General features: G+C 43.5%; 1 protein-coding gene across 2 annotated transcripts in view; it reads right to left on the reverse strand.

The window, feature by feature from the left end:
- HK1 (hexokinase 1) overlaps window positions 1-17133 on the reverse strand; it is a 131952-nt gene extending 114819 nt beyond the window's left edge. Inside the window, exons 1-2 of one of the 2 annotated variants that reach the window (XM_031015138.3) lie at window positions 17004-17133; window positions 4391-4586 (exon numbers count right to left, since the gene is read on the reverse strand). The gene's annotated coding sequence lies outside the window, so the exon portion shown is untranslated. Of the gene's footprint in view, window positions 1-4390; window positions 4587-6337; window positions 6477-17003 lie in introns of those variants that run through there. The other variant, XM_055353618.2, reaches the window with a different exon arrangement.
- Between the last annotated feature and the right edge of the window lie 561 nt (window positions 17134-17694).

Raw genomic sequence — 17694 nt, forward strand, 5'->3', positions numbered from 1 at the left:
TTTTCTTTTTTTTCTTTTTTTTCAACTGAAATACTTGTGTGATGTTATTATGACATAATTAAGGGCCATTTCTTTATAGCAGTGCGAAAACAGACTAATACAATGTGTCTACAAAAATATTTTGCTGATGGAGTGCATAACCAAAATGATCTGGAGAGCCCTGGCTGAAAGCGTAAAGCCTTCTAGGATTTGTCCCTGGTTTCTCTATGAGCTTCCTCTACAGAGGCACTGATGGTTCCCCTAGTTCAAAGCAAAGCATGAGGCCAGGCGTCTCATGAGGTGGCCCATGCCTGTAATCCCAGCATGTTGGGAGGCCGAGGTGGGTGGATCACCTGAGGTCAGGAGTTCGAGACCAGCTTGACCAACAAGGTGAAACCCCCTCTCTACTAAATACAAAAAATTAGCCGGGCATGACGGCACATGCCTGTAATCCCAGCTACTTGGGAGGCTGAGCCAGGAGAATCCCTTGAACCTGGGAGGCGGAGGTTGCAGTGAGCCGAGATTGCACCATTGCACTCCAGCCAGGACAACAAGAGCGAAACTCCATCTCAAAAAAAAAAAAAAAGTAAAGCATGATCTAAAAATAAAATATATGCCTTGCAATTATTTGTTTGCTTGTTTTTGAGACAGCGTCCTGCTCTGTCACCTGGGCTGGAGTGCAGTAGTGCAATCACACTAACTGCAGCCTCCATCTTCAGAGCTCAAGTGATCCTCCCACCTCAGCCTCTGCAGCTGGGACTACAGGCTCAAACTACCACAGCTGGCTAATTTTTTAATTTTTTGTAGAGACGGGATCTCACTATGTTGCCCAGGCTGGTCTTGAACCCCTGGGCTCAAGCGATTCTCCTCCTTCAGCCTCCCAAAGTGCTGGGATTACAGGTGTCAGCCACTGTACTCGGCTATAATTTATGATTTAACTTTGTTTTTATAAAAAGATGTTCGCCTTATTATGCTATATGGGCTTAACAAATTTTGACAAATTCCACACACATTTTTGCCTTCCTTTCTGATCCCCAGGCAACTTCCCGAGTCTAGTTAAAACACTGCTGTGAGTTACCAAAGTACTTGCAGAGAATGCATGTTACCTCTTTCCCATTGGTATTTATTTCTTAAAAGCTCCCTGGGTCTGTAACATGACAGAGAAGATTATGCTATCACCCCCTTTCTTCCCAGGCTTACAATGTTGTTACCCAGGAGACGGAGTAGGAGGAGGGGAAGGAACCCTTGGGACTGGCCCAGGGCATTCACTTTGAAGGTCATTCAAAGCAGAGTTGCTTTTTGTCTAGAGAGTGTTTGGTGTAGAGGTCATGTAGAAACTGGTGTTTCCACCAGCCCACCATGCAAGCTGGTTTATAGCTAGTCATTCCATTCTCCATATACTCTCCACCCCGAAGTAACTGGCCCTCTCTCTGGTACTCGCACAGGTCTCCGCAGAACTGTGCCCCTCTCTCCCTCTTCAAGATCTAGAGCATCTGTGTAAGCCAAGTATTGCCCTTCCCCCAAATCTGGCACAGGCACCATCATAACACAGCTTCAAATTTGATGCTTCGTTTATTGTGTCATTTACTTGAGTTTAGGGATCCTGATATCTCTACATTTTAATAACAGAAAAATCCACAATTCATTTGAATTTTGCTAATAGCTGGATTCCTTTCTGTTTTTTGTTTGTTTGTTTGTTTTTTGTTGTTGTTTTGAGATGGAATCTCTCTCTGTCGCCCAGGCTGGAGTGCAGTGGCGCAATTTCGGCTCACTGCAAGCTCCGCCTCCCGAGTTCACGCCATTCTCCTGCCTCAGCCTCCTGAGTAGCTGGGACTACAGGCGCCCGCCACCTCGCCCGGCTAATTTTTTGTATTTTTAGTAGAGACCGTGTTAGCCAGGATGGTCTCGATCTCCTGACCTTGCGATCCACCCGCTTCGGCCTCCCAAAGTGTTGGGATTACAGGCATGAGCCACCGCGCCCGGCTTGTTTGTTTGTTTTTTAAGGAATAGGATCTCACGGCTGGGTGCGGTGGCTCATGCCTGTAATCCCAGCATTTGGGGAGGCCAAGGTGGGCAGAACACCTGAGGTCAGGAGTTTGAGACCAGCATGGCCAACATGGTGAAACCCTGTCTCTACTAAAAATACAAAAAAATTAGCTGGGCGTGGTGGCTGGCACCTGTAGTCCCAGCTATTCAGGAGGCTGAGGCAGGAGAATGGCGTGAACCCGGGAGGCAGAGCTTGCAGTGAGCCAAGATCATGTCACTGCACTCCAGCCTGGGTGACAAAGAGAGACTCCGTCTTAAAAAAAAGAAAAAAGAAAAACTAAAAAAATTACTGAGTGTGGTGGTGAGTGCCTGTAATCCCAGCTACTCTGGAGGCTGAGGCAGGAGAATCACTTGAACCCTGGAGGCGGAGGTTGCAGTAAGCCGAGGTTGTGCCACTGCACTCCAGCCTGGGCGACAGGGCAAGATTCTGTCTCAGAAAAAGGGAAATAGGATCTCACTATGTTGCCCAGGCTGGTCTCAAACTGCTGGGCTCCAGTGATCCTCCTCCCTCAGCTTCCCGAAGTGCTGGGATTACACGAGTGAGCCACTCCACTTGGCTTAGCAGCTGGATTCCTTCTTCCTTTCCAGTAATGCTTTTTTTACAGTTTTAGCCTTGCTTTCAGAGAGGATGTACCCACTATTCAATTGACTTCCACTTTGCCCTTAAGCAACTCTCTTGGAGGTCATTAAATTCAATAAATTAGCATTTATTGAATACTTCCTGTCTGCGAAGCACTGCTATAAATATAATACCTCACAGGCATTAGTTCACAAGAACCCCTCATAAATTCTATTTTCCGAGTTTTACACATGAGGAAACTGAGGCTCACAGCAGTCAAGTAGCTTCCCAAGGTCATATGGCTGTAAATTAACCAAGCTGAGATTTGAAATCAGACTCCTCCATTCTTAACCAATCTCGCACACTGTCCCTCAACTGCAGAGTATCAGTCCCAAACCCTGAGGGTAGTAGAGGACAGATGGGTACTCAGGGAAAAGAGGCATTTTACAAGTTTCAAACTGTGAGGAATATCAGCACAGCATTTGCCTTAAAAAAAAAATCATAGATGGCATTATCTCAGTCACCTCAAACAAAAAGACTTAACTATAGTGAGCTTTGGCCCAGTTACAAATTACTGTGTATCCTTGGGAAAGTGTTTGCCTCTCTCTGGGCCTCATCTGTAAAATAAGTGGGCTTAAACCCCAGGATCTACCTTTTAAGATCCTGAGACTTGGATAGCTCTTTATTTTCTTTTTCTTTTTTTCTTTTCTTTTCTTTTTTTTTTTTTTTTTTTTTTTGAGACAGAGTCTCACTCTGTCACCCAGGCTGGAATGCAGTGCAGTGGTGCGAACTTGGCTCATTGCAACCTCTTGTTGCAGCCTCCGCCTCCTGTGTTCAAGCAATTCTCGTCCCTCAGTCTCCTGAGTAGCTGGGACTACAGTTGCCTGCCACCATGCCTGGCTAATTTTTGTATTTTTAGTAGAGATGGGGTTTCACCATGTTGGCCAGGCTGGTCTCGAACTCCTGACCTCAAGTAATCTGCCCACCTTGGCCTTCCAAAATGCTAGGATTACAGGCATGAGCCACCACACCCAGCCAGCTCTTTATTTTTATTTATATTATTATTATTATTATTATTATTATTATTATTGAGACAGGGTCTCACTCAGTCACCCAGGCTGGAGTGCAGTGGTGCGATCATGGACTCACTACAGCCTTGACCTCCTGCGCCCAAGTGATCCTTCCACCTCAGCCTCCGGAGTAGCTGGGACCACAGGCATGCACCACCACATCAGGCTAATTTTTTTTTTTAATTTTGGTAGAGATGGGATCTCTCTATTTTGCCCAGGCTGGTCTCGAACTCCTGGTCTCAAGTGATCCTCCCGCCTTGGCCTTTCAAAGTGCTGGGATTACACATGTGAGCCACCGCACCCTGCCAGATTATCCCTTCATTCATTTTTTTTTGAAACTGAGTTTCGCTCTTGTCACCCAGGCTGGAGTGCAATGGCGCAATCTTGGCTCACCGCAAACTGCCTCCTGGGTTCAAGCGATTCTCCTGCCTCAGCCTCCGAAGTAGCTGGGATTACAGGCGCCTGCCACCATACCCAGCTAATTTTTTTTTTTTTTTTGTATTTTTAGTAGAGATGGGGTTTCACCATGTTGGCCAGGCTGGTCTCAAACTCCTGACCTCAGGTGATCCACCCACCTCGGCCTCCCAAAGTGCTGGGATTATAGGCATAAGCCACCGCACCCAGCTCATTCATTTTGTTTTACAGAGAAGGACAGGAAGCTACTTAATGCGAAAAGCCAGAGAGAGAGTCTCATGCAGGAGTGAGGCCGTCACAGCCCAGGCTACCTCCCACTTGCCTTGGGATGACTTGAGACACCTTTGCTTGTTCTTCATTTGGTCTCACTCTCATTCTTCCAAAAGGACAACATACACTGTCCTTGCAATCCAACTGTGGATTCTTGGCACAAAGCAGGTGCGGGTGGGTGTTTGGACTCTTTTCCTTCTCAGGAACAATGCTCTGGGGAGCAGTTCTTTAGTTGGTTAGTTGAAGTCCTGAAAACAGAAGAGACAAAAGATATATTTGTCGTAAAATCACCAAAGGCTTGCAAGGGGTAGAGCCTGTGCCAGCGTCCTGGGGAAGGAAGGCATCCTTGGATGTTACTCCAGGACTTGTGGGCAGGGGATGGGGCACTTGGATGCCCTTGACATTCTGACAGTGCTTCATGGTTATGAAGTTCTTTTATCCCATTGAGACCTCAGAAACCTTGGGTGTGGGGACAGAAATGGTGACAATGGTGAGGAGGACGGTGATATTGAAGATGGTGATGACAGTGGCCACTCGTGTGCATTGAGCCAGGGATTGTGCTAAGGACTTCATGTGCCCTGATTCCTGGAAGTGTCCCAACAAGATTAGGAGTAGAAACCCTTTTCAGGAGGGAAGCCTACGCTTACAGGAGTTAATTCAGGCACTTATGGAAATGCAACAGTAGCAGAGCTGGGTGTTGTACTTAGGTCTCTTCAGCCCTGGAGCCTTAATTCTTTGTTTTATGGGTGCTCTAGATGAGGTTAGAGTGGGTAAGTAGCTCAGAGCTAAAAAAAAAAAAAAAAAAACTCGGGTTTTAAAATGCGTGGAGAGATGAAATGCCCACTCTGTGGCCAAAATAGAGCAGGCAAACCTCTGGTTGGCACCAGAGAGAGCTGGGCTAGACTTAGCAGCCAAAGTTCTAATGGATATTCCAGGCCACCTTTTTCCTTCCTCCTCCCTTCCCTTCCTTTATTCTTTGGGGACAAAATCTTCTGTTGTTTCACTCTCTTTTACTGTGCACAATCCTAAGGGTGACTCACCACCTTTCCCCACCCAAACCCTTCCTTTTTTCCTGCTATTCTTATATCCTGTCTTCACGGAGCTTACAGTCTCTGGAGGAAACAGAGATTAAGAAATCACACAAATCACAGTTGCAAATTGTGAATCATGATAGCTATCAAGAAGAAGTATAGGAAGCCACAACATCTAATCCTGGGGTTCATGAACGGCTTCCTATAGAAAGTGACACTGAATCTGGGACACATTGGTCTAAGTCAGAGTTTTCTTTGGAGGCCCCTGAGGCAGGGATCAGGTAAGCCTCGATAAAAGAGGAGGATGAGGAAGAGAAAGAGGAGGAAGAGGACAGCACACCCTGGTACTTATTAATCTGCCCCCTCTGCATTTGGGATTTTGCTGAGAGTGGGCTGGCTTGGTCCCCGTCCTCTAGGGTGGTGGTTCTCAAAGTGTGGTCCCTGCACCAGTAACAACGGCATTAGGTAGGAACTTGTTAGAAATGCACATTCTTGGGCCCTTCCACAGACCTACTGAATGGAAAACGCTGGGATGGAACCAAGAATCTGTGTTTTAACAAGCCCTCCTGGTGATTCTGTGACCTGCTAAAGTTTGAGAGCCCTATTCCAGATGCCTACAGTCATGTGGATTCACTCATTAAACGTGCAGAAGATCCCAGTTCTCTCTCACTCTCTCATGTCCTCCACATGGAAGAGGAAGTCATAAACGATATTTTGAGAGGTCTGATAAGAGTCCGCAGCTATACAGAGACATAGGACAGGTTGTTTGATAAAGTGGAGAGTAGGAAACAAAAATGCAAAGATTTTAGCAATTTAGAGATTAGTGGCACAGGGGATGAAACTCCAGAAGGTAAAAGCATATTATTTGAAAACTGGAAAGAACCTAGCACATCATATTCCACTCCCACCCTCACTGTCTTAGTCCGTTCAGGCTGCTACAACAAATTACCATTGGCTAGGTAACTTACAAATGATGGAAATGTATGTTTCACAGTTCTGGAGGCTGGGAAATCCAAGATTAAGTCACCAGCAGATTTGGTGCCTGCCTGGTGAGGGCTCATTTCTCGAAGACAGCCTTCTTACTCCGTCCTCACTGGTAGAAGGGGCAGACAAGCTCTCTAGGGTCTCCTTTATAAGGGGATGAATCACATTCGTGAGGGCTCCACCCTCATGACTTAATAACCTCCAAAGACCCCACCTTCTAATATTATCATATCGGAGATTAGGTTTCAGTTATGAATTTGGGGGGCCATAAACATGCAGACCATAGCACCCACCCAAGACAAGATCCAGATAAGTGCTACCTCACTCTTTAAAAAACCTTTTCCAGGCTGGGCGTGGTGGCTCACACCTGTAATCCCAGCACTTTGGGAGGCCGAGGTGGGCAAATCACGAGGTCAGGAGGTCGAGACCATCCTGGCTAACACAGTGAAACCCTGTCTCTACTAAAAATACAAAACAAAAAAATTATCTGGGCATGGTAGCAGGCGCCTGTAGTCCCAGCTACTTGGGAGGCTGAGGCAGGAGAATGGCGTGAGCCCAGGAGGCGGAGCTTACAGTGAGCCGAGATCTCTCCAGCCTGGGCGACAGTGCGAGACTCTGTCTAAAAAAAAAAACAAAACCTTTTTTCATCATTGGCCAGTTAAATCTGAGATGCAATCTACCTCCATCTGACCTGCTTCCCTTGGCCTTAGTTCTCTAGATTCTTGCAGGTAAATCCTTTCATCCTTCCTCGTGTCTGCCCAAGGATGACAATATGGGTGGTTCTTAGTGAAGACACAATCGCTGATCAACCAAAGCATAAAATAAGCTCCTGGACTTATACATGCTTTTATTAAAGCAAGAGTGAAGGTGAAAGAAACTTCAAGCACATGTGCTCTCCAGCTGAGCAGCTGACATGAGGGTGGCTTTGTAGATTGGGCCACATTCTGGAGAATGTTAAGTAAATTTTGCGAGGTCCTGATTCCTAACTGTGACCCAGGCCTCCAATATCCTATGTCACAGACACCTCTCACATGCGGTTTCCTTTAAGTCCTGCATTTATGACTTGACTGATGAGGAAGAAATTTTTGGACTACATATTTAAACTATCATTGCTTGTTATGGGTACTAAATACTTCACAGCCCAAGATCTACTTAGTTTCTGGAGAAACATGTTTCTTGGGTCATTCTGAGGTTCCCCATCAAACATTCGATCTACGTATGTTCATTCATACATTCATTTAACCATTCTGCACATCCTGCAAACCCCATGCAAACCCAGTTCAGCCTCCTCAGTCTACCTGCAATTGGTCACTACTCAATTTCTTCTCCAAATCAAGACACTAAAGTCAACCATGGACAAGTTCTACTTCAAAGAATGTGCTAACAAAAGACCCAATTCAGAGCAAGCAAACGTGACAAGAGTACAAAAGAGCAGCTTCACTTCTCCTTTGAACCATATTTGCATGTTGTCCCAACGCCCTTCACCACATGAGGAAGAGGGCAGAGAGAGGATTAGCCCATTTTAGAAAGAGACAGACTAAAGCCCAGGAAGAAATACAACACAGAGACCTGCCTCTCAGCCTGGGCCTCCCACCACCAACCAGTGCTCCCTAGGCCTGTGAAGGCTCTTAGGGACACCATCATAAGGAGACGACATCAGCCCATGAGTGATAATATAGCATCGACCAAAACAAAACTTCCAAAGAAACTTACTATGAAATGGGCCTCTGACATTTCTTGCATAAAGATGGTCTTTGAAGAGTCACACCACAATAAAAACTCACTCCTCTGAGGCTAGAATCACAGCTTCTCTACACTCTTGATGATGCTGGACAAAAATGTAACCACATGCTCTTCAACTGGCTTCCCGCCAAACACTGGAGAGCAAGCTCATGTGCCCACCACTGCGTAATAACCCAAGCCAAATCTCTGTTTTATTTTTATCAATAAGGGAAAAAAAAAACAACTTCATCTTACCACACAGTCCATTGAATTCAAGCCTTTTAACAGAGGAAGCAAAAGACTTCCTAATCTCTAGCAAAAAATGCCAGCTATGTGCTCCCACAGGGTTCCAGTCGCTGGAGGCCGCAGGGCACCAGGACTACCACAGTAACTTCCCAGCTGATCTACAGTTCAATTCTCTTTTGTGCAAAACTCCAGACGCTGTCCAACAGTTCGGATCCAGGCTTCAATCCTGGGACGTTCCAGCCTTGTCGTCAGCCCCAGTGCATTCCCTGACCTGGAAAGCAGACTCAGAAATCAGGACTAGAATCTGGGGCCCAGAGCCTGACCACATAGCTTTAGCTGCCTTTGAGAGGAGAGATGGATTTCCAATTTGATCCATAGTACTTTCCATGTAGCAGCTACCGGAGGAAAAGGGGATGGATGAGTGGGCAGTGTGTGGAGTAGAATTACAGAGCCCTCAAAAAGCTTCATAGACAAAATAGAGATTAAACATACATATTCTCAAGGAAAGCCAGCCAGGAAGCCATAGTGTAAGCAGTGAGTGCTTTACAGCAAGTGCTTCAGATGTCAGAGGAAATGGCAGGGAGTTTCCAAGAAGATGGATTGGAATAGGAACATTGGCTAACCTGTCAGTTTCCCTAGGAAATGTCAGTCTCATTTCCTCTGCCCCCTCAGTCCTAACCCTACCATCAGATTTATTTTTGTGCCCAGCTTTGTCCCTTATCCCTCCACAGTTCACTATAAAACAAACCTTTTTTTTTTTTTGAGACGGAGTCTCGCTGTTGTTGCCCAAGCTGGAGTGCAATGGCACAATCTCGGCTCACTGCAACCTTCGCCTCCCAGGTTCAAGCAATTCTCCTTCCTCAGCCTCCTGAGTAGCTGGGATTACAGGCACCCGCCACCACGCCCAGCTAAGTTTTGTATTTTTAGTAGAGACGGGGTTTCGTCATGTTGGCCAGGCTGGTCTCGAACTCCTGACCTCAGGTGATCTGCCCGTGTCGGCCTCCCAAAGTGCTGGGATTACAGGCGTGAGCCCTGTACCTGGCCTAAAACAAACCACTTTTATCAGCACTCAGTTGTGTGGTAAATAGTATTTTATTTAGGCTTATAAGGAGCTATAAAAATACAAAAGATGGAGAGTGGGAAAGCCTTTTTGTAATATATAATAATAAATGAAAAAAAAGCTAGATAAAATTTCTAAAGTAGAATCCTATTTATTTATTTATTTATTTATATAGACACAGGGTCTTACTCTGTCGCCCAGGCTGGAGTGCAGTGGCATGATCATGGCTCACTGCAGCCTCGACCTCCCAAAGCTCAGGTGATCCTCCTGCCTCAGCCTCTGAGTAGCTGGGACAACAGGTGGGCACCACCATGCCTGGCTAATTTTTGTATTTTTAATAGAGGCGGGGTTTCAACATGTTGCCCAGGCTGGTCTCGAGCTCCTGGCCTCAAGCAATCCTCCTTTCTCAGCCTCCCAAGGTGCCAGGATTATAGGCATGAGCCACTGCACCCAGCCAAAAAGAAAATTTTAAATGCTTTCAGAGACACAAAACAGATTACTCAAAAAGGAACAAGAACCAGATTGGCATTAGACTTGCAACTAATGATGCAAGAAAAGAATAAGGTAATAGATTTAAAGAACAGAAGAAAGGGATCTTTGAATCTAGAATTTTATATCCAGCGAAATTAGCATTCAAATATGATGGCATAATAAAAATATTTTCAGTGATTTAAACCCTCAGCTTGCCACATAATATCTCTCCGTCAAAACACTTAGAGGAAGCCGAATAAGTGAAGGTTTATGAATAATAACACAGAACTAAAATTCTAGACCATTTCAGTATGATGGGCTATAGGGGTAAGAGAGACCAAAATACATAAAAGCATGCTGAAATACTTGTCTTCTTTGGGAGAAGATACATTTATCAATCCTTCGCTTCCATCCTACGTAGGATATATATAGATATATAAAATATCCTATTATATGTAATTATAATTAAACATATAAACATAATAGTTATAGTTATAAATAATTATTATTAATTAAATGGTTGAATGAATTGATGTTTAATTATTATGTTAATAATTAAATAATTTTAATCATTTAAAAATAATATCTTAAAATTAAGATATTAATTTTTTTTAAGACAGAGTCTTACCATATCGCCCAGGCTGGAGGGCAGTGGCACGATCTCAGCTCACTGCAACCTCCGCCTCCCAGGTTGGAGCAATTCTCATGGCTCAGCCTCCCGAGTAGCTGGGATTACAGGAGTGCACTACCACACCCGGCTAATTTTTGTATTTTTAGTAGAGACAGGATTTCACCACGTTAACCAGGCTGGTCTCAAACTCACAACCTCAGGTGATCCACCCACCTCGGCCTCCCAAAGTGCTGGGATTACAGGCATGAACCACTGTGCCTGGCCAGATGTTAATATTCTAATAAATTAACCTCTAAATATTAAAGCAAGAATTGTTAGACCTACAGAAATATTCTGACAAATCCACATTACAAGAATAAATTTAAATGTATTTTTCTCTGCCATTAGATCAAGCAAGCAAACAAAATCAACAAAGCTATAAAAGATTTGAACAACAAAACAAGTTTAATCTAATAAATATATAGAATTACTTATTTAATATAAAATATATATGTGTGTATATATATATATATATATATTTTTTTTTTTTTTTTTTTGAAAAGGAGTTTTGCTCTTGCTGCCCAGGCTGGAGTGCAATGATGCAATCTTGGCTCACTGCAACCTCTGCCTCCTGGATTCAAGCGATTCTCCTTCCTCAACCTCCCGAGTAGCTGGGTTTACAGGAACCTGGCACCACGCCCAGCTAATTTTTTTGTATTTTTAGTAGAGACAGGATTTCACTATGTTGGCCAGGCTGGTCTCAACTCCTGACCTCAGGCGATCCACCTGCCTCGGCCTCCCAAAGTGCTGGGATTACAGGCATGAGCCACTGTGCCCAGCTAATACAGAATATATTTTAAGTGCACATGAAAAGCACTCAAATTTCAAAGCAAACATATTTATAAAGCAAGTCTTAATAAATTTGTAAATAATTAAGATAATTTAGACCAGGGATTGACAAACTGAATTGCAGGACAAATCCAGCCGGTCACTTATTTTTGTAAATAAAGTTGTTTTATTAGAACCAAGCCATACCCGTTCATTTACATGTTGTCTATGGCTCCTTTTTTGTTACGACAGCACAGATCATATGGCCCACAGAGCCTACAATTGTGACTGCCTGGCCCTTTACAGAAGTAATTAGTCAATCCCTGATATAGGCCATAGATCAACACATAATTAAGTTAAAATTAACAAAATGATCAAATTTAAAACAATATACTTGGAAATTACAAATGTACAAATTTAAGCTTTTTTTCTTTTTAAAAATTTTATTTTTTATGTATTTTTTAATCTAGTAGAGACGGGGTCTCGCCATGTTGCTCAGGCTGGTCTCAAATTTCTGGCCTCAAGCTATCCTCCCACCTTGGCCTCCCAAAGTACTGAGATTACAGGCGTGAGCCACCGCGCCCGGCCTTAAAAGGTTTTTTTGTTTGTTTTTTGTTTTTTGTTTTAATAACTCATGAGTAAAATAAGACATTGTAATGGGAATTTAAAATATTTAGAATTGGTGGTTAGGATATAGGATGTAAGAGGGGAGCAGTAGACCATTGTGTCCACTATAGCAATTAGAAAAAATATATATGGATAAACTAAAAATCATATATATTTCTTTTTAGAGACACTGGAAGGCTGGAAATCTAATGGAATTAAATTCCAGAGCAGAAGGGACCCTCCCAAAGTGAGTGGAGATTCATGACTGCTTTCCTCTATGAGGGCATTTGTTGAGTCTCGGCATGGGTTGGGGGAGATTAGACTTGCCAGAATAGAGGCAAGACTACTCAGAGAGAATGAGAAACCAGCCAGCTTTTATGGTCATGTGAGCTGGCTAGACAGAGTAGAATCTGGAGAAGCTTCAAATGCATAGCTGGTTTTCCCCACCTGCCAGTTCTCCCCATAGGATTTTTGCTAAGTTCTGGGCAGTAAAGAAGGCTAGATTGAAATTCAGAGAAAGATACCCTATAATATTGTTGTATTTGAGAAAGAGAAGGCTGCTTGAAAAAAGGGCCTGTAATAAACACTAGACAGGCATGACTCTAAGATATTTGAAACTGTTTGTTTTTTTGAGACAGAGTTTTGCTCTGTCACCCAGGCTGGAGTGCAGTGGTGCCATCTCGGCTCACAGCAACCTCTGCCTCCTGAGTTCAAGCAATTCTCCTGCCTCAGCCTCCCAGGTAGCTGGGATTACATGTGTGTGACACCATGCCCAGCTACTTTTTGTATTTTTGGTAGAGACAAGGTTTCACCATGTTGGCCAGGCTGGTCTCAAACTCCTGACCTCAGGTGATCTGCCTGCTTTGCCCTCCCAAAGTGCTGGGATTAGAAACGTGAGCCACTGCGCCTGGGCAAAAGTATTTTTTAAATTAAAATTTGAAAAATTAAAAAAATACAGATGAGATCTATGTTGCCCAGGCTGGTCTTGAACTCCTGAGCTCAAGTGATCATCCTGCCTCAGCCTACCAAAGTGCTAGGGTGACAGGTATGAGCCACTATGCTCAGCTGATATTTGAAACGAAAAGTGAACTGATCCAGCTCAATATCAGACTGGATCAAAGTGATCAGTCCATCACCTTAGCTGCCTGAGAGAAGAAAGAGTGTTCTCTCTCTGGTGAAAAATAATATCTACATCAGACTCTATGGCTATTTATGCATAATATTAAAAAAAATGCAAAGAAGTAGAAAAATGTGGCCTGTAAGCAAGAGAAAAAATAGACAACAGAAACAGTCCTACAGGTAACCCAGATGTTGGAATTAGCAGACAAGGACTTTAAGATGATTTTTGTAATTATGTTAAAGAAAAATAAAAGTTAGACAAAATGGACGAAAAGATAAATAATGTCAATAGAGAAATTAAATCTCTAAAAAAGAACATGGATATTCTACAATTGAAAAATATAATGTTTTAAATTAAGAATTCATTGGCGAGGCTTAAGAGCAGGTTGGCCACAGCAGAAAAAAAATCTGTCACTGAACTTGAAGACTAGTTATTGGAGATTATGCAAACTGGCTGGGCGCAGTGGCTCATGCCTGTAATCCCAGTGCTTTGGGAGGCCAAGGCAGGGGGATCACCTGAGGTCAGGAGTTCGACACCAGCCTGGCCAACATGGTGAAACCCCATCTCTACTAAAAATACAAAAGTTAGGCTGGGAGCGGTGGCTCATGCCTGTAATCCCAGCACTTTGGGAGGCCGAGGTGGGCGGATCATGAGGTCAGGAGATGGAGACCATCCTGGCTGACACAGTGAAACTCCATCTCTACTAAAAATACAAAAAAATTAGCTGGGTGTGGTGGCGGGAGCCTGTAGTCCCAGCTACTTGGGAGTCTGAGGCAGGAGAATGGCGTGAATTCCGGAGGTGGAGCTTGCAGTGAGCCAAGATCACACCACTGCACTCCAGCCTGTGTTACAGAGTGAGACTCCATCTCAAATAAATAAACGAATAAATAAATAAAAATACAAAAGTTAGCTGGGCATGGTGGCAGGCACCTGTAACCCAGCTGCTTGAGAGGCTGAGGCAGGAGAATTGCTTGAACCCAAGAGGTGGAAATTTCAGTGAGCTGAGATTGCACTACTGCACTCCAGCCTGGCTGACAGAGTGAGACTCCATCTCAAAAAAAACAAAAAAAGGTAAAAAAGAAAGAAAACGAATTATGCAAACAGAAGCACAGAGAAAAAAAAATGGCAAAAAAACTGGAACAGAACTTGAAAGAGATGTAAGACAGGATGAAATGCTCTAATGTTTGCATATTGGAATTTCAGAAGGAAAGAGGAGAAATAATGAGTCATAAAACAAGAATTTTCAAAAAAACAATAAAAGATATTAACCCACAGATTCAAGAAGATCTTAGCAAAGCCCAAGCAAGATAAATTTAAAAAAAGAAAGAAAAAGAACACATGCACTAAAACAAAAACACATCCAAGCACATTATAGTTAAATGACTGTTGGAAACTAAAGAGAAAGAGAAACCCTTACAAACAGCTAGAAACGGGGAAAAAAAAAACTTGCAGAAAAACAGTAATAAGAATTATAACTGACTTCCCAAAATAAATTATGGAAGCCAGAAGAAAATGAAATGACATTCTTAAAATACTGGAGGAAAAAACTACCAAACTAGAACTGTGTATTGTGTATTCTTAAAAAAGGAAGGGTAAAAAAGACATTTTCAGACAAACAAAAGTTGCGTGAATTTACTACCATCAGTGCTGTACTACAAGGAATGCTAAAATTGCTTAGATCTGCCATCTAAGATCTGTCTCTAAATAAGTGCCAGCTCCATTAGAACATTCTGATCAGAGATTAATAACCTGGGCACCAGAGACCCTTCAGGTAGAAGGTGATATCCGTAAGCTTCTGTGGGAAAAAAATACAAATTAATTTCTGATAGTCTGTAACTGAAATTTAGCATTTCCTTTAATTTTGAATGTGGGCAACAAACCCACTAGTGCTCACAGCATCTGTGACTTTGTCTCCAGAGGAAATCACAAATATATTGGGTCAGGCGCAGTGGTTCACGCCTGTAATCCCAGCACTTTTGGAGGCCAAGGCAGGCGGATCACCTGAGGCCAGGAGTTTGAGACCAGCTTGGCCAACATGGCAAAACCCCGTCTCTACCAAAAATACAAAAATTAGCTGGGCATGGTGGCAGGTGCCTGTAATCCCAGCTACTCGGGAGGCTGAGGCAGGAGAATTGATTGAACCCAGTGGATGGAGGTTTCAGTGAGCTGAGATTGTGCCACTACACTCCAGCCTGGGCAACAGAGCAAGACTCCATCTCAAAAAAAAAGAAAAAAAAGAGAAATCACAGATATATTCATATCTATGCTGTTGTTGCAAATGTCTCAAAGTAGTGTTTACACTCATCAGGACTTCAAAATTGTCAGGCCGGGTGCAGTGGCTCATGCCTGTAATCCCAGCATTTTGGGAGGCCGAGGCGGGTGGATCACGAGGTCAGGAGATCGAGACTATCCTGGCTAACATGGTGAAACCCCATCTCTACTAAAAATGCAAAAAATTAGCCGGGCGTGGTGGGAGGCACCTGTAGTCCCAGCTACTCAGGAGGCTTGAGGCAGGAGAATGGGGTGAACCCAGGAGGGAGAGCTTGTGGTGAGCCGAGATTGCGCCACTGCACTTCAGCCTGGGCAACAGAGCGAGACTCCATCTCAAAAAAAAAAAAAAAAAGACTTCAAAATTGTCATTGTTATTAGGTTCCTGCTGGATCTTGCTGCATAATGCATTAATAAATACTTGCATGTATTACCATGGTGCCACTTTAACATTTTAATAAATGTAATTCACACCATTAATTTCCCTTATAATCCTGTGTATTTTATGCATTTAAAAACATTATTCTGAGAAAGAATACAAGGTTTCTTGTATTCTTGATTGTCCAAGGGGTACATGGTACCTGCACACACACATACACGTGCACAAAGGTTGAGAGTTCCTGATCTAAAGGATACAGGAAATGGTCAGGAACAGTCGTCACCTTGTTCCTGTTTACCATGTTGTATTACAGATATTTATATATCTTTCTTTCATTACTAGCCTATGAATTCTTACAGAGCAGGAATGATGTCTTTTATTTCTTTTGGTCTTCAGTGCATAGAACAGGGCTTGGCATTCACTGAATCATCATTTATAGAATATCTTCTGTGTATAAGGATAGAGCCCCATTGGGTGAGGAAGAAGAATGGAGAGATTCGAAGGAAAGTGATGATTAATTCATGTGCTTATTTGAGCATTCATTCATTCATTCAGAAAACTGTTCAATTGCTACTCAATGCCAGCCAGTATGGTAGGCTCTGGGGACAATAGGAAGAATGAAACCCAAGTCTTTATTCTCATGGAGCACCCATTCCAGCTAATGGGAGAGAGACAGGTAAAAGATTTCTGAAGAAAGACAAATAAGAATGAACTCACTTGTTCTGGAAAGGCAGCAACATGGGGAAAATCTTATTCTTAAATCTATATTCATCACCTCTTTCTGGGCAAAATGTTACTGGGAGAAAGTAACACTTACGGCTAGAAAATGAAGATAAAGATGCTCTCTCTTCCTTTTTTTTTTTCTTTTTTAGACAGACTAGCTGTGCACCCAGGCTGGAGTGCAGTGGCACAATCTTGGGTCACTGCAACCTCTACCTCCTGAGTTCAAGCAATTCTCCTGCTTCAGCCTCCCGAGTAGCTAGGATTACAGGCACCTGCCACCATGCCCAGCTAATTTTTTTGTATTTTTAGTAGAGATGAGGTTTCACCATGTTGGCCAGGCTGGTCTAGAACTCCTGACCTCCAGTGATCTACCCACCTTGGCCTCCCAAAGTGCAGGGATTAGAGGCATGAGCCACCACGCCCAGCCAAAGATGCTTAGAAGGAAAAGTCAGCTGGGTGCAGTGGCGCGTGCCTGTAGTCCCAGCTGCTGGGGAGGTTAAGATGGGGGGATTGCTTGAGCCCAAGAGTTCAAGAGCAGCCTGGGTAACATAGCGAGACCCTGCCTCAAAAAAAGAGAGAGAAAAATAGTCTTTGGAGTTCTCGTGAGGACAATTTACCTTGTTGCATGGTTGCTGGTCTTGCCTATTAAACTTTGAGAAGTTAACCCTCCATTGCCCAAGATGTTTCAGGGGCTGGCCTGTCCAAACACAGCAAGATAGATGTCTTCCCTCTCTGGAGTTCTGGTTCTTGTTCAAGGATTCTATGATGCGATCAATTAGTCAGAATGTGCAAGCTTGCCTAGATACCTTGTGTCTCCTTTTTCTTGTAAGAGACCACGGCTGGGTGAGAAGGGACTGGGTGACCTCCCTAACCTGCCAAACATGTGCTGAGAGACCAGGTCATGGGAGAACTTAGTGGCACAACAACCTGAATCTATGGGTCAGACCATTTGTCCAGGAAAGACAGCAAAGAGAAAGACCCCTAGCAGAACCAGGGGAAAGAGGGACTGGAAGCTGAGGATGTCTTACCATGAAATAGGAGACCTGGGGAAAGAGAATAAGGACAGCAAGGTTTTCAACTGATTAAGATGAAACCTGATAAGGTGAAACCTCTCTCCAAAGAAGCATAACTTCAAAATATAAAAAGATACATTTAATAAATTCATACGACATTTCTCTAAAGAGATATAACCTTAAAATACACACACACACACACACACAAAAAGATAATTTTGGTAAATCTAGGACCTGTTCACAGTAGTATCACCATACATTTGTATTGAAAGTATGGACCAGGCACAGTGGCTCA

This window comes from Gorilla gorilla, chromosome 8 (genome assembly GCF_029281585.2).
Source record: "Gorilla gorilla gorilla isolate KB3781 chromosome 8, NHGRI_mGorGor1-v2.1_pri, whole genome shotgun sequence".
NCBI lineage: Eukaryota > Metazoa > Chordata > Mammalia > Primates > Hominidae > Gorilla > Gorilla gorilla.